General features: G+C 43.8%; 1 long non-coding RNA gene across 1 annotated transcript; it reads right to left on the bottom strand.

The window, feature by feature from the left end:
* Window positions 1-4,163: 4,163 nt before the first annotated feature.
* LOC310686675 lies at window positions 4,164-9,602 on the bottom strand. The gene is made up of 4 exons (XR_014516037.1): window positions 9,357-9,602; window positions 5,984-6,157; window positions 4,657-5,013; window positions 4,164-4,228 (listed from the first exon to the last, which is right to left on the bottom strand). It is a non-coding gene; the product is annotated as an uncharacterized lncRNA (long non-coding RNA).
* Between the last annotated feature and the right edge of the window lie 12,790 nt (window positions 9,603-22,392).

Here is a 22,392-nt window from a genome sequence, read left to right as displayed (position 1 = left end):
TGTTTCAGGGTGGTGGCCTGTATTAAGACTACGGATCCAGGATCGACCGTCAGACAGATTTACCCAAAGTCGCTTATCAGCTGAATTAAAGTTAAGATGATGAAGAAAAAGTCATTGTTCACAGATTATTAAAGCCAGTACCAACTTGGAGTAAGCTTGGACTTAGAATGCTGCAGGGGAAAAACTACTGCAGGTGCTTTTAATCTTTCATTTTGGATCTTTGTGGCTAGATAACAGAATGTTAGTGCACCGTCAAAGCCACATATTCCTTTCTCTTGCACACTACTGGATCAGCTAACAATAAATAATCTACAAATTATCTATCTATCTATCTATCTATCTATCTATCTATCTATCTATCTACTAAGGTCCCCCACTCCAGCAAGCAGTTCACTGGCAAGGACCTCCTGGACCCAAAGGAGCCAACTCCAAGGGCCCCCCAATAAAATATTTTAAGGGATCAGCTCCGCCAGTTGATGGGTGTTGCCATTCAAATGATGTGTGTATACCAAGTCATGTGATCGATCTTATTCCAGTTGGCACCCTTGCCTGCACCTGTTGTAGCGAGGATGGAAACTTACTGAGGAAGGCACTGCTGAATCACACTCCATTGTCTCTTGAGACAAGCAGATGCCAACAACAACCAACAAAACTCCTGTCCCAATGACCCAAAGAAGAGGGGCACCAGCAGTTCCTTCTCCTCCCTGTTGCAATTTCTCATTGATTTAGAAAAGCAGGCAAAAAGGAAGCAATAAGAAGGCTAAGAAGTGACAGGGCTGATGCGTACAGGTGTTCCAGTCAGCACCTTTGCTTGGGGGGGGGGGTGGTACGGGCCCAGCAAAGTCATTTTTTGACCCAGCCCAGCCCCTGTGTCAGAATTGCAACTGGCGATGTGGGACGGTGCTGGAATTGATGGAGTCAGACTATTATTATGAGTGTACCGCTTCCATGACAAAGCAGCTTCTCGGTGGTTTGCAACTATTTAATCAGTACATCATTAAACACGCAATAGCAATTCCATTGGGGCATTAAAACTTCCTTAGGTGAAATGTACAATGGGACAAACAATTAAAATTCAAAGCAAATTTGTTGTTTTTTAAAAACAACAACAACAACAACAACAACAACAACAACACAACAGTTAAAACAATAAAACCAGATGTTCAGTTCGTGAGATCACTTGCCATAACAGTTGTGTCTCCAGGAGCTGGCAGAATGCCAACTTATGTGGCCTCTCATATTTTCTTTTTTTGGGGGGTGTATTCCACAGCACTGGTGCCACCAGTGAAAAGGCCCACCTTTGGTTTTCCACAAGACAATAAAGATTCGGTTGAGGCAAAACTAATCAGGTTCCATTGCCTGATTGTAGTGTCCTCACCCTAATCTGCCCTTGGTCAGACCACCAGTCTTTATTGCACAAGCAATAGGGATTTCAGCATAGCACTGGCTAGGCACTCAATAGTTTTGAATAAGGACTCTTTCTGCACTGCCTTTAATAAGAAATAAGAAGCTCATGAGCAAGTAAAGGATATAGAAACACTCCATAAGATAATGCAAAATGCAAGAAGAACTAATGGACAACGTGCTCATCATTAGCTGCTGGGTGATAACAAGCTTTGTTAACAGTGTTTTATAGATTGTAATTGTTTCGCTGGTGGTTTGTTAATTATTCAATGTGATTTATGCTGTATTTGTGATATTCTATTACGTTCTATCATATTATCATTATTTATTGTTTGTAAGCCCCTTTGGGATTCATTTGAATGAAACGTGGCCTAGAAATATATTGAATGCAAAGAATCCAACCAGAACACCCGTTTCTGAACTCATCCTTCCCTGAGTTCTGGAGCAGCTCTGCACCACAGCAGAACTTAAGTAGGACAGCATGAAGTTACTGCTCTTGACATGTTCCCAAAAGGAGGCTTCTCTCGGGAGAGTGCAGCTGTCTGAGCAGTTTGAAGAACTAAGAAATGCCCTGCTGCGTTCGACCAAAGGCCACTGTAGCCTTCCCTTCTAGTCTCCCCACAGTGGCCAATCAAATGCCTCAGGTAAGTTTGCAAGCAGACCATGAGCATAATTGCACTCGCCCACTCACATTGCTCATCAGAGGATATTCAGTGAGACACACTGCCTGTGATACTGGAGGTAATATACAGCCATCAGATTTGTGTAAAGGCATTAGGACATTGACAGTTTTATTTTTAATCCCCTTTCTAATGATCCCGAACATGGAATTTGCCTTTATTGGGGTTGCCATCTCCTGTTGAGGATTAAATTGTCATATTTAGCGTTTGTAAAGGACTAGCATGGGCTGATTTCATTAATATTAATGTAAATACCTAATTCTGAAATCTGAATTGGTGCTTTAAAAAAAAACACACAGCATATCTTCAAGGGATATTCATTTCTGGCCATTGCTTGTCTCTGAATTAGGGCCTCATATTAGGCATTGTGCAGAGGCAGCTGTGACAGCACTGGGTGCTAGATTCAGGTAGGTAGCCGTGTTGGTCTGATGCAGTCAATATATATATATAAAATAGTCCAGTTGCTGTTAGGTTTCTGTTTGCGCTACTGGTGCAGTGCTTGGAGTCACAAGACTCTGTTTACATTCCAGGGATTCCAAACTGCTGGAAGTCTCACAGGAGACAGGAGACGGATGTTGTTGTTCCTGGTTTCCTGTTCCTTTGTTCCAGTTGCCTCTCAGCTCTCACAGAGAGAGGATGTTTCTTTTCTGTCTGCGTAGTTAGAAATAAAACTCTTTGCAATGTAGCTCAAATTTCTCATCCTTCCCTGCGTGCTGGATACTCTGCGTAATGGGGAACATGCCTGGAGCCTCATCAAAGGCTCAGGTCATTAATCACATCGGAGGACTCGACCGGAGGAGCTCGGTCGAACGCAAGTCCAACAGTAACACTTTAGAGACCAACTGAGTTTGTTCTTGGTATAAGCTTTTGTGTGCATGCACACTTCTTCAGATACCTTCAGATACTGGGTGCTCACAGTCAAACAGTCATAGCTGCAAAGGGCCCCATTTCATTGCAAAGAATGCTGCAACACACAAGCATTTTGCCTGTTCAAAACCTTTGGCAGGGCAGCTAGAGCATTTCAAAAGAGCCACAGAGATGCCCTTCCCTATATAACAGCAGAAGCAGCTGGTAGGGCCGAACAGAGCCAATCCAACCCTCTCAACAATACAACCGCACCATTCCAACTCCTCACCACCTTGCTCTTTCCTTCTGTTACCGGTGGTGACCTCCACGTTGGGAAACCAGGTAAGCAATGCTGTCCCATCCTGCTCCACAGCACTCTAAATGATAATGATGTTGTTGTTTAGGGAAGATTTAATGTCTGGTGCTGTTTTGTTTTTAATATTCGGCTGGAAGCCACCCAGAGTGGCAGGGGAAACCCAGCCAGATGGGCAGGGTAGAAATAAATTGTTGTTGTTGTTGTTGTTGTTGTTGCTGTTGTTGTTGTTGTTGTTATACATCTGGTTGGGGTTTGGCAGAGAGACAAAAGAAGCAGCCATATTTGGAACAGGGTGGCCAAATCTGTATTTTTTAGAAAAGCATATGGTTGAATTGTAATGCCTATATTAAGGAGCATTACATGAGGCATGTGCATGGAAGGCAAAAGGTCATCCAAATCCAACTGAATGCTGGGGCTGAGAGGAACAATGGGAGAACTTCCTCCAGTTCCTCCTTCCTGGTTAACATTTTTGCAATTTCCTCTTGGGGCACACTGGGAATTGATGCAGCGTTGACTCTTATAATTCATGTTTTACCTGTTGATCTTGCCCAGATGGTGATAGAGACCTTGCCTATTGTCTCTGGGTCACCATCCCTTGTATTTTGTTCAGTGCTTGCTGTTTACCACCTAAGACAGGGGTAGCCAACTCCCAAGAGACTGCGATCTACTCACAGTTAAAAACTGGCAGTGATCTACCCCTTTTTGGGGGTTCAGATCAAAGTTGTTGAGTTTTATTCAGGAAGGAAAACCCTGTTTTTTTTTTGGGGGGGGGGGTTCAGGTCAAAGTTTAAGACTCTCATGCTCTACTGACTGTGCTTTCTCCCCATTCTCATAACATACTTCTTAAAACATCCTTAACATGGGGTTTTTTTGGGGAGGAAGAAAGCCCCGTTTTTTGGGTGCAGGGCTTCTTGGGGGGCTTCTTGATCTACCAGTGATCTACCACAGACATTCAGTGATCTACCGGTAGATCACAGTCTACCTCAGGGGTCTGCAACCCGCGGCTCCGGAGCCGCATGTGGCTCTTTTACACCTCCGGGGCGGATACTAGTGAGGGGAGGAGGCACATTGTGCGCCCCGACACTCCCCACTGTGGCGGGCACTGTACTGGCTGTGACGTCACATGGGGGCCCATGCAAGGGGCATGTACGCTGGTCACTGCATTGAAAGGGGGCATGTACGCTGTTTTGAAGGGGAGTGAACACACACACAAAAAAGGGAACTTGTTAATTTAACGTTTATTTCTATGAGGAGGAGTAATTCTGAGGGGTCAAACAAAGAAATAATAAAAAAGTGACAAAAAAGTTATTTTTATAATGACGAGTTTTGCGGCTCCCAGTTTTTTTTTTTCTCGCGGAAACGAGTCCAAGTGGCTCTTTTTGTCTTAAAGGTTGCAGACCCCTGATCTACCTGTTGGGCGTGCCTGACCTAAGATATCATCATCACATGAATTCTGGTCTTCCAGGTTGTTGGGTCAGGGGTGGAAGAAAGTTTTATATTCAGCACTATCTCCCTAGGTTCAAGCCCAGGAATGGTCCTCCCTGGATTTTCAGACAGATATCCATTGCTGTTGTGGGAAGCAAGTAAAACCCAGAGCGCAGCTTGGCTAACAACCCGCAGCAATGTTTTCTACAGTTTGCGAAAAGGAACGTGAAACACCTCCATGCAGACGCAAACGCAGTTGCTACATTGATCAAATGTTGCCGGAGCGATCAAATCTCTTTCTTCCCTCAAAAGTAGAAACCTCAAATTGGCCTTGAACTTTCACTGGAGAGGAAGTTTGGTCACAAAAGAGACAATCAAAGATATTGTGGTTGCCTGAGGCAGAAAATCAAAATGGCACTTTCCCATGCTGGTAAGAATATAACAATAAACTCAATAATTGACAATTTGCTGCTCTGGAACAGCACCCCAGAGTCTGCCACCTGAGGAGGTCTGCCCCACCCTGCCTCATAACAGAGCTGGCCTGGCAATTGTAGTCAATGCCAATATTCCAGCTGCCACAGCCATAGAAACAGGCACCCTGAGCCAATTCCAGACAGCAGAAGGTAAAATTGCATTATGGAACCCATTTGCTGAAAGTTGGGGGCAGGGAGTAGAATGAAAGAAGCATGCTATCAACATAAGCATATTCCTACTAATTAAGTAAAAACTTTTTTTCCAAAAAAGAAAACAATTATCAAGCAAATAAGAGAAGCCAAAAATTGCCCCAAACCCTATAACATCTAGAGGGGGAAAAATGCAGATTAAAAAAAACCAGGCTAAAGCAGACCTCAAAGCAGAGCAGCCATCTGTGCCAGCCACGATTTCGTAATAATCCAACTCCTAATAGCATTGCGAATAATAACAGTAAAAATGGCAAGAGTTGCTATGTTTTCCCAGCAGTAATTATAGAACCTTTCTGTGGTGTCTGATCTTTGCTTATGGATCGTTACAACTGTGCTTAACGCTTTCAGAAACGCAACGTTTCTCTCCTTACAATACTCCCCACACCCACTCCCATCCGTTCTCATTACAAAATAGAGGAGAAATGCTTCTGTGCTGATTTCTGATTTCCTGGAAATGTTCACCCTATATCCACCAGTGAAATTCGAGACAGCCATGGCTTTAATGTCCCTAGACTGTAAAACAGAAAAAGAGAAAGTTTTCGCTTATCTGCCAATCTTCTGCTAAACTAATAGGTCATATAAGGAAGACCATCTACAGACTTTTTCACATGGCTTCATTTTTTAACCACCTGATTCCTCAACACTCAGGAATTCATAGCTGGTTGTGTGAACAACACTGATGGAAAAGACTTGTGTTTGTGGTGATAGGAAGTGATTAGGAAGGTGGGACTTTGACTCTAAGCAGATCTGGATTGGACAGTTCTTTGGATAGAAGACTGCTGATTTATACTCCCCATGGCTCTCTGGAGGAAAGGTACAATATAATGAATAACCAAATCACAGGTAGGAGGAGGGGGCACTAGAGAAGGAGACTAATAATTTAAATAAACACTTTGCGTGTCGAGGTCTCCAAGCCACCCCCCAAATAACTCACATCACACACATTATTTTTGTTTAAGGTTTTTGGCATAATTTTGGCCACAACTTTATTGAAATACATAAGTGTGAGTGGTTATTTAGGCATTGGTTAAGACTATCTGTCCCCCGCCGCCTGGGGACAGAACTGACTTCTGGGTACCACCGAAAGCCAGTAAGGGAAAACAATATCGGGGAGAAATGGAGCTGAGTCACAGGCCTTCACTTCTCCCCGCATGCTCCCCAGGACTTGCCGGCCCTAGTCCCATCCAGGGATTCGGACAAAAAGATGGCAAGCCCGTGGATTCCTTTAACGGAATTCCCTTTCCGCAGCAACCATGGAGGGGCAGGCCCAGCCTATCCTAACCCCTCCTCCAACCAATTTATAACCAATGCCTAACTGCAACCTTACAAGTTGTGATGATTTGCTACGCAGTAGGCAAAAACCAAATGGCCCAGACAATCAGCCAGATGGACAAAATTCCTACCAGGCCCCTGCCCCAACGGCAGACGACCCCATGACAGGCATAGCAAGGTCAACGCAAAAAAACCTTTAATTTAGGGCGGGTGGGTGGGTGATCCATTGCACGCAGCAAAGAGAAAGCTCCAGGCTGCGTGCAGAGTATTTAAAACCTTTTACCCCTCCCACCCAAATTCCAACGTAACTTTTACCCGAGCAACCCAGCCATCCAATCTTTGCCCTAGGCCCTCTCTAGGAACCCTGCCTGGCAACAGAGGGGTGGCTCGGCAGACCCCACCGCAACACGTGCTCTCCATGAGGGAGAACATGCTTTCTCACCTTAGGTCTTATAGAGCAGGGATGGTCAACTCCCAAGAGACTGCAATCTACTCACAGAGTTAAAGACTGGCAGTGATCTACCCCCTTTCTGGGGGTTCAGGTCAAAGTTGTTGAGCTTTTTTTTTAGGAAGGAAAGCCCTGTTTCAGGGGGTTCAGGTCAAAGTTTAAGAGCCCCATAAGAGAGCCAGTGTAGTGTAGTGGTTAAGAGCAGTGGACTTGTAATCTGGGGAACCGGGTTTGCTTCCCCGCTCCTCCACATGCAGCTGCTGGGTGACCTTGGGCCAGTCACACTTCTCTGAAGTCTCTCAGCCCCACTCACCTCACAGAGTGTTTGTTGTGGGGAAGGAAGGGAAAGGAGAATGTTAGCCGCTTTGAGACTCCTTCGGGTCGTGATAAAGCGGGATATCAAATCCAAACTCTTCTTCGTCTTCTTCTACTGACTGAACTATCTCCCCATTCTCATACCATACTTCTTAAAACACCCTTAACATGGGTTTTGTCAGGGTTCCATGTCCAAATTGCAAGTTCCTTTAGCATTTCCATTTCTTAATGCAAGAAATGCAAGGGAATTTCACCTGCCATCCTGGTGCAAAGTAGGTTGTGTGAGTGTGTCTGTACTAAGGCTGAGCACTGGATTCGGCTGAAACCCACGACAATCCAGGGTGATCAGGGTGGAGTAGGGGATCCAGGATTCAGTCAAGACATCCACATGTTGCCCTGGCTTGAGTCAGGCTGCCGACAGTGATCTGAGGCTGTCAGGAGGTCTGCCTTGAGCAGGAATTCAGATACTCCTTTACAAGGCCCTTCCATGCAGCCTACCAACTGCATGTTTAATTTGATTTTGTATAATGTCAGACCCCTCCAAGAGCCCCTGTTTTCCAGGGACAATCCCGGATTTACAGAAGCTGCCCCAGTTTCTGATTTGATCCCAGAATGTCCCACTTTTCCTTAGGACGTCCCTATTTTCATCAGAGAAATATTGGAGGGCATGGAGCTAGCTCAAGGGTCTTCAACCTTTAAGACAAAAAGAGCCACTTGGACCTGTTTCCGAAGAAAAAACAACTGGGAGCCGCAAAACTCGTCATTATAAAAATAACTTTTTTGTCACTTTTTAAAAATTATTTCTTTGTTTGACCCCTCAGAATTACTCCTCCTCATAGAAATAAACGTTAAATTCACAAGTTACCTTTTTGTGTGTGTGTGTTCTTCACTCCCCTTCAAAACAGTGACCAGCGTACATGCCCCCTTTCAATGCAGTGACCAGCGTACATGCCCCTTACAATGTAGCGGGCGGGCGGGAAGGTGACTAACGCATGCACCGCCCCCATGCGACGTCACAGCCAGTACAGTGGTGCCTCGCAAGACGAAAATAATCCGTTCCGCGAGTCTCTTCGTCTAGCGGTTTTTTCGTCTTGCGAAGCAACCCTATTAGCGGCTTAGCGGATTAGTGCTATTAGCGGTTTAGCGGCTATTAAAGGCTTAGCGGCTTAAAGACTATTAGCGGCTTAGCGGCTTAGAAAAAGGGGGGGAAGTGAAAAAAATCGCAAGACTCACAAGACGTTTTCATCTTGCTAAGCAAGCCCATAGGGAAATTCGTCTTGCGAAGCGCATCGAAAAACGGAAAACCCTTTCGTCTAGCGGGTTTTTCATCTTGCGAGGCATTCGTCTTGCGGGGCACCACTGTACAGCACCCGCCACAGTGGGGAGTGTCGGGGCGCACAATGCACCTCCTCCCCTCGCTAGTATCTGCCCCGGAGCCGCGGCAAAGGTGTAAAAGAGCCAAATGCGGCTTCGGAGCTGCGGGTTGCAGACCCCTGAGCTAGCTGATCCCTAAGCCAAGGAGACAAGTAACTATACAACCTTTAGAAGACATCTGAAGGCAGCCCTGTATAGAGAAATTTATATATTTAATGTTTTATTATGTTTTTATATACGTTGGAAGCTGCTCAGAGCGGCTGGCACAACCCAGTCAGATGGGCAGGGTATGAATAAGAAAAATATTGTTGTTGTTGTTGTTGTTGTTGTTGTTGTTGTTGTTGTTGTTGTTGTTGTTGTTGTTGTTATTTAAGTAGGACATCCCTGTGTTCACCAGAGAAATGTTGGAGGGTGTGTAATGTTTTAAATAGTTGTTTTAAACTGTTTTAAACATTTTATTCTTTTTGAAAACTACTCTGAGGTTTTATTTTAAAAAATCAAGTGGTATATACATTTTATGAAATAAATGATAAAATAAATACATTTTGGTGAAATTCTCAGGTGTGAGGTGCAGGATTTTTTTATGTGCTTACTTTTGAGCTGGTTAAGGATTGTTTCTCCTTTCTTTCCTTCTCCACGTCATTCCCACCAGTGTTCTTCACTCGGCAGCCTTCCTGGGTGACATCATGAGAGAGCTCCTCCCATGAGGCTTTTTCAGCTCTGGAAGTGTCAGCAGCTAGGGAGACTGCAGAGTTCTGGGGAAATGTTTAATGGAAAGTGGAGGGAACACATACACACACCTCCTTGGGCCAAGTTTAGCTCAAAACCTGTACAGCCAATAATGGCTCAGACTGTGCTATTGCACTAAGCACCATGCCTTCAAGAGGCCAAGACTCTGAACTCACTTTTTCTTTCTTTCTTTCTTTCTTTCTTTCTTTCTTTCTTTCTTTCTTTCTTTCTTTCTTTCTTTCTTTCTTTCTTTTTAAATTTTATTTGCTTAATTAAAAAAACAACATTATTCATCATCCATTAATACAAAAAGATAAGAGAAATCAACTTAAAAAAGGGGGGAAAGTCTAATCTAATAGAACATAGAAGATATTCTTACTTGACATACAACTTCCCATCCGCTCCATATTAACTTGTTGCCAAAACTTGTCAGATGGTTATCAAAACAGAAAATATAAATAAATATTTAATTGTCTGTGGTCTCGATTCTTACTACCAACTACTACAGATGTTATTTGAATGCTACAACAGAGTTTAGACGGCGACAACTATTTTTCAAATATATTTTAACTACTTCCCACTTTGAAATAAATACATGTTTTGGTTTATTTTTCATTTTTTTTCAGATAGATTATCCAACTCTGAGCTTTCATTTTAAGAAAGTAAGCCTCTAGCTCTATGGGTAGTAAAGTTATAAAGCAAAATGTACAGATCATCCTTCTAAGTGATTTCTGGGAGATAAGTCAGCTGCTCATTGTTTTTAGCCAATGAGTGAAGTCTGAACTGTGATGCACCAGCCTTTAGGAATACGCAAATGCAAAAAAATACAATTTTAGGTTGTTTTGTTCACAGTTCCTGAAAATAAATATTATGATTATGGGTGATGTAGGGGTAGTGATATTTTTAAATTACTAAATATACAAAAGAGCTAAAGGGTTCTTAAATATGCTCTCTTGCCTTGAGTCACTGTTGGCTCCATTTCAGAAGGCCCTTGCGACCATTGCCCTGTTTGGCACTCTCACTGTTGCCTGTGCTTTTTTTCCTAGAAAAAGAGGTGTCAGAATTCACCATGAACACCTCCCTCGTTCTCTTAGCATGGCTATGGTACCCACCTGAGAGGGGCCGGAACTGGGTTCCAGTGAGGTCCAGCTGGGGAAAAAAGCCCTGACTGTTGCCATTCAGGTCGTCCTTTTCAACACCACAGAGAGAGATGCTGTGGCATTTGCCTCCTAGGTGGGTCATAAGGAAAGGGTTAAATGAGTGTGATGCCATTGGCCAGTGGGAACCCAAGGGGAGGAGTTAGAGTTAGGGTTGGAGTTGTGTGGAAGTCAGCTGAGAGTTGGGAGTTGGAGAAGGAAGAGGGAGGATAAGTCTGTGGGTTGGTCGAGTTGTGTGGTGAGAGAGTGAGAGAAACTGATAGGAGGAGTCAGATAGAGTATAAGCCGGTATAGAAACTAAGATTAAGAAACTGACAAGAAAAATTATATGAAACCATAAACTTGTTAAGGCTTATAAAATAAACTTGCTTATTAGTTTTAATGTTTTCATTTGTTTTAATGTTAACAACTGTTTGGACTCTGTGTACCCATGAGAAATGGGTTGGTGGCAGTGGGGAAGTGATCGTTGTGGTGGCACAGGGATCAATAGACTGTCAAACGTCCGGGGACCCTGTGTGATCGCCACAGATGCTTCTCCATCTCCGTAGTCTTGTCACAGACTTCATGCTTGATGATGACAAGCATACAGGCAGCATCAGCAAAGAGAAGAGCAACAAGGCCGGAAGACTCCAGCTGACAGAAGTGAGGCCTCTAAAAGAGTGTGGCCCTGGCAGGTGGCCATTGATGCCAGTTCTGTCATGGAAGAAAAGCAGAATACAAATATAACCATTTCAATCAATCAATCAATCAATCAATCAAACATAGTACTACAATGAATTTATCCCATATCATTGCCATTATGATTTCTGCATCCTTGCCCTCATCATTGGCACCCGATGATGTGGGGGGAAATTCACACCATAATAGCTTGGGGTAAATTGTACTAGATATTAGCGCTGTGAGAACTCAAAGCATCAACTTTTGTGCTCTCAGTACTGTGTGGTTCAACCTGGGTATTTTATTGAGGAAAGTATCCATAAACGAATCTCGTAGAGAGATTGCTCTCACGTCAAGAGGCATGCTAAGCCACTCTTACAGAGCATTGTGCTAAACTACTCTGCAGAAAATCTTTCTTTGCAATTTGTTTACAAGCCTGGGTAAGGGCGTTGAATCAAGAAAACTTAATTTTGACAGGCCTGATATATAGTCTATTTTGGTTAACCAAAAGGAACACATACATTTTCTACATTAGAGAAATTTCCATTATTTTCCTCTCAGCCATGAAAATCGATTCTGATGTGATTACACTCGGAGGCCGCTTGATGTGCCTCTGACAGTACAAAATGGATAGAAACGGTGGGTGGTGTTGAATCAAGGATACTGTGGTTAGCTGAACTCTTGTCACAAAGTCAAAATGGTGAGATTAGAATGCACACCATCCGTTTGTCTCATGCCAGGAACTGAGTCTCTGCGTGCCTGGGAGCAGGGTATAGGAGGAGTGTGGTAGCAATATTCTGATGTTTGATGATCAGAAGCACTTATATCATTTTCAATTTGTTGTAAATAGTGCTATTTGCAGAAGTGGGAGGAAGTCACCACTGCTTACGGCCCAAGTATCTCCTAATACTAAATAATGGAATGTAGTTTAATTGGTATAAACAATACTTTGGCCACCTCATGAGAAGAGAAGACTCCCTGGAAAAGACCCTGATGCTGTGAAAGATTGAGGGCACAAGGAGAAGGGGACGACAGAGGATGAGATGGTTGGGCAGTGTTCTCGAAGCTGCTAACATGAGTTTGACCAAACTGCGGGAGACAGTGGAAAACAGGAGTGCCTGGCGTGTTCTGGTCCATGGGGTCACAAAGAGTCGAACATGACTAAACAACAATAGTTTATTGGTTAATTTTTCTAATAAGGCTGTTTCCCATACTATTTGGTACCATTGGTCTATGCTTACTCCTGAAAGGTCTCTCCAGTGTCTGGCTATGTTTCTGGCTGCTGAGAGTAGGTGGGTTATGAGCTCTTTATGATGTGAGTGGGCATTATTATCTTGGAAGATGTTTCATCACCCCGGTATGGCTCCCCTTTATCACATACACAGCCCAACAAGACAACGACAAGAATCCACCATATGAATCAATATGGCTAACCTGATTCAAAAACACCCACCCACCCCACTCACACATGAAAATGAAGTTCACCACAGCCAATCACAATCAAACAACCACACCCTAGGCCAACCTCTCTCACCACCAAAGGAACACAAGTGAATAGGAAAGAGAACCCGCACAAGCGACGCTGACACAAAACCCCACACATACACCAAGTAGAATAGAAACATTGTCACCTGACCCCATCCCCACTCACCATACCCCCCTCCATCTCTTTCCCTGTTTTGTTTCTAATGTAACACTAATGTCTCAACAAATGAGACTGATATTAGAAAATGTAACTTGAAAAAAGAGACATTGCACATACAGTGGTACCTCGGGTTAAGTACTTAATTTGTTCCGGAGGTCTGTTCTTAACCTGAAACTGTTCTTAACCTGAAGCACCACTTTAGCTAATGGGGCCTCCTGCCATTGCTGCACCGCCAGAGCACGATTTCTGTTCTCATCCTGAAGCAAAGTTCTTAACCCGAGATAATATTTCTGGGTTAGCGGAGTCTGTAACCTGAAGCGTATGTAACCTGAAGCATATGTAACCTGAGGTACCACTGTACTTTGGTAAACCAATAAATTTTTAATAAAAAATATGTTAAAAAAATAAAATAAAAACAATAATAGAATGTAGTTAAATGTAGTCACAGTTACACAGGCAAAGTTGAAATCTACCTTGTTAGCATACAAACTGGCTATGGGACTAGCCACACTCACTGGCGGAGCTCTCCCAAATCTCCAGGAGAAGTCTTTCCCAGCCATAGACCAGGGGTCCTTTAACTGGAGATGTCAAATTCTGAGGGTGGCCCCTTCTGCATGATGCCTTGCTACTGAGCCCTGGACCCTCCTCATATAAAGAATCCTGCATGCTACTGTAGTTACGAAACTGCTTTTTATGGAGCCAGATTATTAGTCTAGTGAGTGCAGTATTTTCTTCTCTCAGTGGCAGCAGTTGTCTAAGACCTCTAGTGGAAATCTTTTCCCCAGGACTTGCTGTCTAAGATGCTTTTAACAGGAGATACTAGGATTGAAAGCGTGTGCCCTACCACTGAGCTATGGCCCCTCTCCCCAAGCTATTCTTGATTATCAAGGCGAGCTTGGAAGAACAGAAAAGACATACAGAATATCTTCTGCATGCTTCCTGATGTCTTGTGAAGGAAAGATGATGTGAACGTTTAGTCTGCAAGGGAGGTTTGGGATTAAGGATGTGACAGCTAGCTGTGGGTTTTTTTGGTTGTTTTTTTCTGGAGCCAAAACCACACACTTGAAGCTGCAAATCAACTTCTCTGCTGGAGAGGGTTAGCGACAGATTTTTGAAAGGTTGTAACTTAGGATGTCTTAAGGTTTTCATCCAGAGTGTTTGAAAAGGTCAGCACCCCAGTCTTGTTCACTGGCCTGTGCATGCCCTGACCCTATAGACTGCCTCCAACTCCCCCTGCCCAAACACACCAAACCTGAAATATACCTTTGAACAGGATGAAGGCATTCAGTTGTCCACATTGGGTGGCTAGACTGGACTTACAAGTCTCAGCATGCCCATGAGGAAAATGGGTACACTGTTCCCACTGGGGAGCCTGGAACCCTATGCATTGATTCTTGGGAAGCTCTGGGGCAAGGAGAGACCATTCACAGCGCCAGGGCAAGAATAGCCTTATAAACAAGACTGACCCCCCCCCCAATCCTTGACTAAACACCCAATAATTTCTTAGTTCAAACCATTTCTGCCACACTTAGCAGAGAATGACATGCATTCTGAAATGAAATGATTTGAATGCATTCTAAGGCATGTGTTTCCTAAGTAGATACCAAGGGTTTTTCCAAATGACCTGTTTAATTCGCACACATCCTGATTTGTTTGAGTGGAGATTAGATGGCATTGCATCAAAGCAAATGATGTCCTACGTTTTCCAGTACATTCCCCCATCATGTTCCTCATTGCTAAAATAAAATAAAAATGCAATCTTTTGAGGGAAGTGGGTTTGTTGCACCAGACCCCACCAGTTCCCTATTACTGCAAGTCCTGAATTTGCCAGATTCATCTCACCCTAAAATAGTGACTGTCTGGAAGCATCCTGCAAGTTCCACCTCACTTGGAATGAATGTGTGTCTTCACCCTGTCATAGTTCCCACCCTAACACAGGACTGAGCAGACTCTCATATGTAGCCTGAATAATTCTGGCAGGCTCTGCCCTAGCTTCTCTGTTCCCTTTAAAAGTACAGATCCAGCCAGATCTGTGTGTGAGAGTATTATGAGAGCTATTTCTGTGTGAAATTCTGTGTGCTGATCGCCGAAGAATTGATGCTTTTGAATTATGGTGCTGGAGGAGACTTTTGAGAGTCCCATGGACTTCAAGAAGATCAAACGTATCCATTCTTAAGGAAATCAGTCCTGAGTGCTCACTGGAAGGACAGATCCTGAAGCTGAGGCTCCAATACTTCGGCCACCTCATGAGAAGAGAAGACTCCCTGGAAAAGACCCTGATGTTGGGGAAGATGGAGGGCACAAGGAGAAGGGGATGACAGAGGACGAGATGGTTGGACAGTGTTCTTGAAGCTACGAACATGAGTTTGACCAAACTGCAGGAGGCAGTGGAAGACAGGAGTGCCTGGCGTGCTCTGGTCCATGGAGTCACGAAGAGTCGGACACGACTAAACGACTATAGAATAACAACAATTTCTGTGTGAGAGAAAAATGCTGTGGGGTGTGAGGTGAGATGTGGGGCGTGGGGCTGTGGTATAGCCACTGACAAATTTCCTCTGAGGGAAAGAAGTGTTTGAAAGAAAGAAGCTTGTCCATCTCTTCCTTAACATACCTTCACCATAGTAAAAGCTCTGCAGGTAAAACAAAAGGAAAAATTCAAGTAGACAGAGTGTCTCTTTCAAGGAAACGCTCCTTTGGCCTTTACTTTACCCATCACTTTGGTAGCAAACAGGACAGCAAGATTCTGAACAATGCTGCTTGTGGTATTTATACTTTTTAAAGCATTAATGGGAGAATGTATTGTATGAGCTAAATGTATCTGTGGACAGTAAATTGGCCCATTTATACGCTTTGGGTTCATGCTTACTCCCCATACATTGTTGAGAAGGTTGCTCTTCTCGTGAGAATAACGGAGCCAATTAGGGTGTCAAGAATGAACTAGTCCGTCCTGTGAGCTTTGACAGAGTAGTTAGGCTAAGGCTGATTAGCGTCATGGCTATCAGGGTTTAACATTTACACCAAGGACAATAACTTCTTCCAAGTGCCCTTTAGAGTATTTTCATGATCATGAACTGCATCTGTTTTGGGTGTATATTACTGCTGTTGTGCTTATATTACTGTGCGATTTAGTATCTGTTTTTTCTGTTGGGCTCTAAATGCCTGTCACTTGCTACAGCTCCTTTGGTCCAGTCCTACATGTATTTACTCAGATGCCAGTCCCATGGAGTTTAGTGGGACTTATTCCCACATACGTGTGCATTAGAGTGAAGTGCAAGACACTACATTCTGTGTATACTGATCAGATGGACTCCAGTCCAGGTCACAAATCATATTAAATTGTACATAAAGATAAGGTATGGTTTGATGCAAACTATGTCATGGAAAGGGACGCGGGTGGCGCTGTGGGTTAAACCACAGAGCCTAGGACTTGCCAATCAGAAGGTCGGCGGTTCGAATCCCCGCGATGGGGTGAGCTCCCGTTGCTCGGTCCCTGCTCCTGCCAACCTAGCAGTTCGAAAGCACGTCAAAGTTCAAGTAGATAAATAGGTACCGCTTCGGCGGGAAGGTAAACGGCGTTTCCGTGCGCTGCTCTGGTTCGCCAGAAGAGGCTTAGTCATGCTGGCCACATGACCCGGAAGCTGTACACTGGCTCCCTCGGCCAATAAAGTGAGATGAGCGCCGCAACCCCAGAGTCGGTCACGACTGGACCTAATGGTCAGGGGTCTCTTTACCTACGTCATGGAAAGAGTGCTGCTTGCAGCAAATACAGGAGAGAATTATACCATGTGACAGACCTTTCCGCAGCCTGTGGGAAACTGTGGAGAGAGCCTCACCACAGTGGAGGTTTTTGGGTTTTTTTACAAAGTTTAAAAGAAAGAAAACAGAAAAACTTCAGGCACCTTGCAAGGTTAAGAAAGGTAGAGGAACACCATCCCCAACCCAAAAATCTAGGAGACATTTCTTCCCAATTTTTATAGGGGGCTTCATTTTGCCCCACCCACACAAAGAAGTGTTTGGCTCAGTTCTAGTTTTGCAAGAGAATCTTACCTTTGCTCCTTGCTTTTTTCAAGCTGTAATGGAACCAAATGACCTTACCTGAATTCTCTGAAATATATAATGAATATCATATGATAATACCTGCCCATTTGAGATACGCATGGGGCCCATACATAGCTGTGAAGTTGCCTCTTCCACCTTGAGTGGCCATTGTTCTTTAAATATCAGACAGACCTAGTTGTCCTCCCCAGCTCGTAAAGAAGATCTTAAATTTTTAAAATTAGAATGCAGAGTGTCAAAAGGCACATTCCCTGCAAAATGTCAAATATTCACTCAGCAGGGATATCAGTTCTCAGTGATCTTTCTTATATATTCTCCTTCTTTCTCTCTTTCATTTGAATGTTCTTTCAACACACCTCTGGCATTACTGCATTAAAAAGAAAACCCTAGCTATATCATGGTTTTTATTATTATTGTGATTCAGTCTACCCTTACTCCGCCACAACACTCTTTGCAAGCATTTTTAGGATTTAAGGTTTATTTAAGAATTAAAAGGAAACTTTGGATTATTTATCTGGTAGTTATTTTAGTCCTATGGAACAAGATGCATAAAGTAGCTAAAGCGACGTCCTGTTTATTGGACCATCTTCTCTTCAAATAAAAGTAAGCAAGAGTTCTATGTAACATGGGTAAATTTAGAGCAAAACCAGCTATCCTGTGTTCAGTGGGATATACAGTGGTACCTCGGGTTACATACGCTTCAGGTTACAGACTCCACTAACCCAGAAATAGTGCTTTAGGTTAAGAACTTTGCTTCAGGATAAGAACAGAAATCAGGCTCCGGCGGTGCGGTGGCAGCAGGAGGCCCCATTAGCTAAAGTGGTGCTTCAGGTTAAGAACAGTTTCAGGTTAAGAACGGACCTCCAGAACGAATTAAGTACTTAACCCGAGGTACCACTGTACTCCCATGTGCAGTCCTCTTCAGGCATTCAGTTTGAATATGTGAGGGCAGAAGTATGTAGAGGGATGAGGGTCCACCTGTTGATCATACCTCTAGCATCATTTGTCATGCTGGGCTGCACCTATTTAGTGTGAAGGTCTGAAGGGGGTTGTAAGCATGTTTGTTTGAACATGTGTGATGGCCTGGGAATCCGATTCAGAGGCTGAACCTGAGGAATCCCGGCCTGCACAGGAGTCCCCGCCTCCAGGGCCAGCTGAGCTGGGGCAGGGGCTTGAACCTGAAGGGCCCTCACCTGTGCCGGATCCTCAGGAGCGGAATCTGCTCTGGCTCCTGAGGTGATGGAGGACCCATTGCCTGCAGGTGCTCCTCTCCCATCCCTGTCAGGGGAAGGTGAGGTTGCCTCTGGGTCCAGTAACCCTCCAGCCTCTCTGGAGCTGCAGAGGCTCAGGGCAGAGAGGTGGAGGGAACTAAGTTCTCACAGGAGGAGCGCTCGCTTTATGGCCAGGAGAGGCAAGTCACCTGTGGGCCAGGACCGCCCTATGCCTCAGAGGAGATAAAGGCCAGTCAGCCCAGTCCCAGGTTGCGGGAGCAACGTCATTGGAAACATGTTCCTGCCAGCACCCTGTCCTGCTCTTCCAGAGTTCCTGACCACGCCCGGCTCCTTGCCTTGGACCCCACTTCGCCCTTGACAGACAGCCTCCATACCCTTGACCTAGGACCGGACTCAGACTACACCACACGGTAACCGCCCCCCAGGACCAGCACAACATGCTTCCAACGCTGACTTATCATCGTTCCTGATTGCAAGCAGATTTGCAAGCACATTCAGACAACAATGTTTACGAGCACCTTTCAGACCTTCATGCTAAATAGGTTTGAAGGTGGCGGTTGCCCACCTCGCCATAGACCAAAGATCAGGGAGAAGAACAGGACTACCCAAGTACCATGTGATGGAATTTAGCAGGGGCTCCCAGCCCTAACCTGGTCAACTGATCCAAGAGGATATCATGATGAATTGAATCAATAGCTTGTTCAGCAGGAGCAATGGAGACACTCCACCATCTGCTTCCCAGTGTAGGTTCAAGGCAGTCTCTGACCAAATGCCAGGCAGTTGCAGCCTCCAAACTGTACATAAGAAAAAGGGCAGTTTACAACCTTGCGTAAGTTCTGACAGTGGGGAGGCAATACAGGGAAGAGGAAGGGATGAATAGATGCTTTTATGATGTAGTCTTATTCCCCACCCCCACACCTGTTCGTTATCTTTCCCTCTCTCACACCTATATTATATGGATGGTGTTGATGTTCTGTTTCATTATCAAGCATCTGCTTTTCTTTCATTTGGCTATTTACTTTTGAAATTACATTATTAATTGAAAAACTTGTAAATATTTGTAAAGTTGCCACTCAAGGTAATTGCCACCACATTCTCAATTCAACCCTGAGTCCTGTTTCTGAATAGCTTGTGCATACAGCTGTGGAAAGGAGGAAGCACCAGACATTATAGAAAATATCAATTACATCCAGAGATCTGTAGGCTCTCTGATGGCGCACGCATGCCTGGATTTGGACAGATGGAATGGAATACAAGTGTGGCCTCAGAGGTCCGCAGAAGCATCAATGAATGCACTTTAGAGACAGTGGGCTTCAGTGGACACAGTGTTGCATTTGAGCCAGAGAAACCTGGGTTCAAATACCTGCTCAGTAATGAAGCTCACTAGACAGCTTCTCTCCCCTTAACCCACCTTTTCAAATTGGCTGGTGACAACTAATTGTGCAGGAGAAGAGGTATAAATATTGCAGTGGGCCAAGTGTCCATGCTGGGGGGGGGGCAGAGAAAACCGGTCTAAAGTAGAAGATATTAGGCAGAAGAGTGAACCAGCAAGGAACAGGAAACAGATAATTGAATAATTGTTCAGACCAGGATAGTTCAGCACCTTGGATAGCTCCAGGGGCAAAGAGAGTGGGTAGTTGTTCCAAGAAGTCCAAAATCCATTGCGTAGTATAATTGTGTAGTATAACATGTGCTCTCTCTTACACAGCATTTTTCCTCTACCCATCTCAAACAGTACCTCCAAAAGGAAGAGAAATTATCATTACCAGCTCCAGGACTGCTGTAGATCAGCCCCACCCCCACCCCGTTCTAGAACTTTATGTACCCTAGCAGAGTTTGATGACTCAAGTGAGGCTGCAAGAGGATTAAGTTTGGCATTCTGGAGCCTTGCATGGTGGCACCACTGAAAAGCTTTGATTTGCATCTTTTTCTTTCTCCATACATATAAGTTAGCATATGGGTTTTCCATGCAACACTGTGGCATCGTGACCCTCCTTTTTTTGGCAATGTCTGTCTGGTTTTGGGGTGACGTACAAGTGACCCCTCTGATTTCAGCTCACAAGTGCTTGATCAGCACAATATAGGAGAGAGGTACCTTCTTTAAAACAAAACAAAACAAAAACAGAGGAAAGGGTAATGTATATTTAAAATGTGTAGCCTAACTGTGATAGCTGAGTCAATGTTATCAGGAGGTCAGGATGGAAGGATTGCAGAATAAAGTCCATAGAACGCTAGCAAGGTAAGGAAGGGGAATTTGGCAGAGATTGCAAGAGGTTTTGTAGATGCAGGGACGGAAAATATGGCTCACATGTAACTTATCTGTAGGGATTTCAGGAAAGCTTTAAAACTGACATCAAAACAGGCATTCACAAAGAATCACTAGGCGGGGATTAGTGTTAGCAAGCACACTCCTCTGCTAGATTCAGTTAATATACTGATTAAAAAGGCAGCTCAGCGTAAGTTTCCCCAAGTAAAGTAAAACGTTTCACTTCTATCCACTCCACACAACCGCACACAGACTGAGCCAAATTGATTCCCTGCTTCTTGGAAGAGATACGTTGTTTCAACTGTAGAACCTACTGGTTAAATGAAAGGGTCTTTTCTACCCTTAAGAACTACAAAGCAGACTGATGAAATGGAACTTCTCTATGAAACAAACAAAAATATATTTTTTTAAAAAAAATAGCAAAAAACAAATCCGTCTTTATAAATAAATTAAAATTCTTTTTGGAAAAAAGCTAATTATAGGGGTATTTGTTTTGTTTGAGGTAAAGCACATCTATTATCATAAAGATAATTAACTCAGCCTGACAGATCTAATAAAAGGAGAAGTTTAGCACTGGCTTAGCTAGAAGCCCAAGGCAAGCAATTTTTATAATTACTAGTTATTGTAACTGGGCTCTGAGAAAATGGTCTGTGATATTTAAACAGTAATGTTAATTTGCATTTAGACCTGTTTTTTTTTTCTTGGGCAAGATCTATTTAACTGGAATAAGTGAAAGAAACTCAAATAACTTTACAAAAATCAGAACGGCTCTCTTCATTCAAAAACGTACTGCTTTTTATGTCTAGATAATTAATATCCTTATGAGGTAAGTAGCATAATCACAAAACAATTCAACAGCTTAACATAGTTTTAACATGCAGAAAATGTTGAATTTTCAGCTTCGGCCAATGTGTCCAAATCGCGTGTGTCTTGAAGCAATCTTATTTACTTATTCACAGATGTGCTAACATGCGCTGCATCGTATTGTCTCAATTGTGTTACTAGAGTTAAAGTTGATCAAGAAAATTGTAGAGCAGGGATTAAACATAAAGGTGTTCCAAACTCATGTCAGCAAACAGAACCTATGAGCAAGCCGGAAAGGGAGAACAATAAAGTTTAGAAATAGGTGGAATCACAGTAAGTGGTTGCTTTTGAAATGCAGGGCTGGACGATTCACAAGTCTTTACACCATAGCATGTTGTTTGTAAGAAGAAAAGAAAGCAATTTGAGTTTCTAAGGAAGAGAGATTTTTAAAATGTAAAGCTATAGATACATGCTAGCCTGGATCTTTTGAAATTATATTGGTGGAATTGTACAAATGAGAACACTAAGCATTTGACATTCTGCTATGAATTTCTCTGTGCGGAGGAAATATGTAATCTCCAAGTGTTTACTGTTTTCATTGCATGTAGCCAGTGGTATAAAGGACTGAAAATACTAGGGCTGTATAACAGCTCCAGGTTGATTCAGCCAGTGTGGGTTGAGGCAGCCCTAGATCACCCTGAGTTGGATCAGGTCCACCTGGAGTAATCCAGGACTGTCAAAAGGGGAGCAGCCATACAATGCCAGCAAAGAAGTCATCGTTCTGATTGACCAAACTCGGGCTCTAGGACAATCACGGCCAGTGTCACCTTCTTCTCTGCCTTCTCCCCCCCCCTTCCTTCCAGAATTTCAGTGCATGATGGGAAGTGTAGTCTTTTGCTGAAGAGCATCCTCTGAAGGCATGCCTACCTTGAACGTTGTTCTTCATGGCAGAGCCCGCTGCCCAAGCAAAATAACACCCTTCATCCTTAACCATTTGCCATGCTGTCTATGGCTGATTGGAGCTGGGGACCAACATCATATGGAGAACCACAAGTTCCCTATCCCTGCCTTGAAGCACAATGT

This window comes from Podarcis liolepis (genome assembly GCF_965112155.1).
Source record: "Podarcis liolepis genome assembly, chromosome: 9".
In the NCBI taxonomy this organism is placed as follows: Eukaryota; Metazoa; Chordata; class Lepidosauria; order Squamata; family Lacertidae; genus Podarcis; species Podarcis liolepis.
Note: the sequence above shows the minus strand (reverse complement) of the source record. Positions and strands in the feature narration are given on the sequence as shown.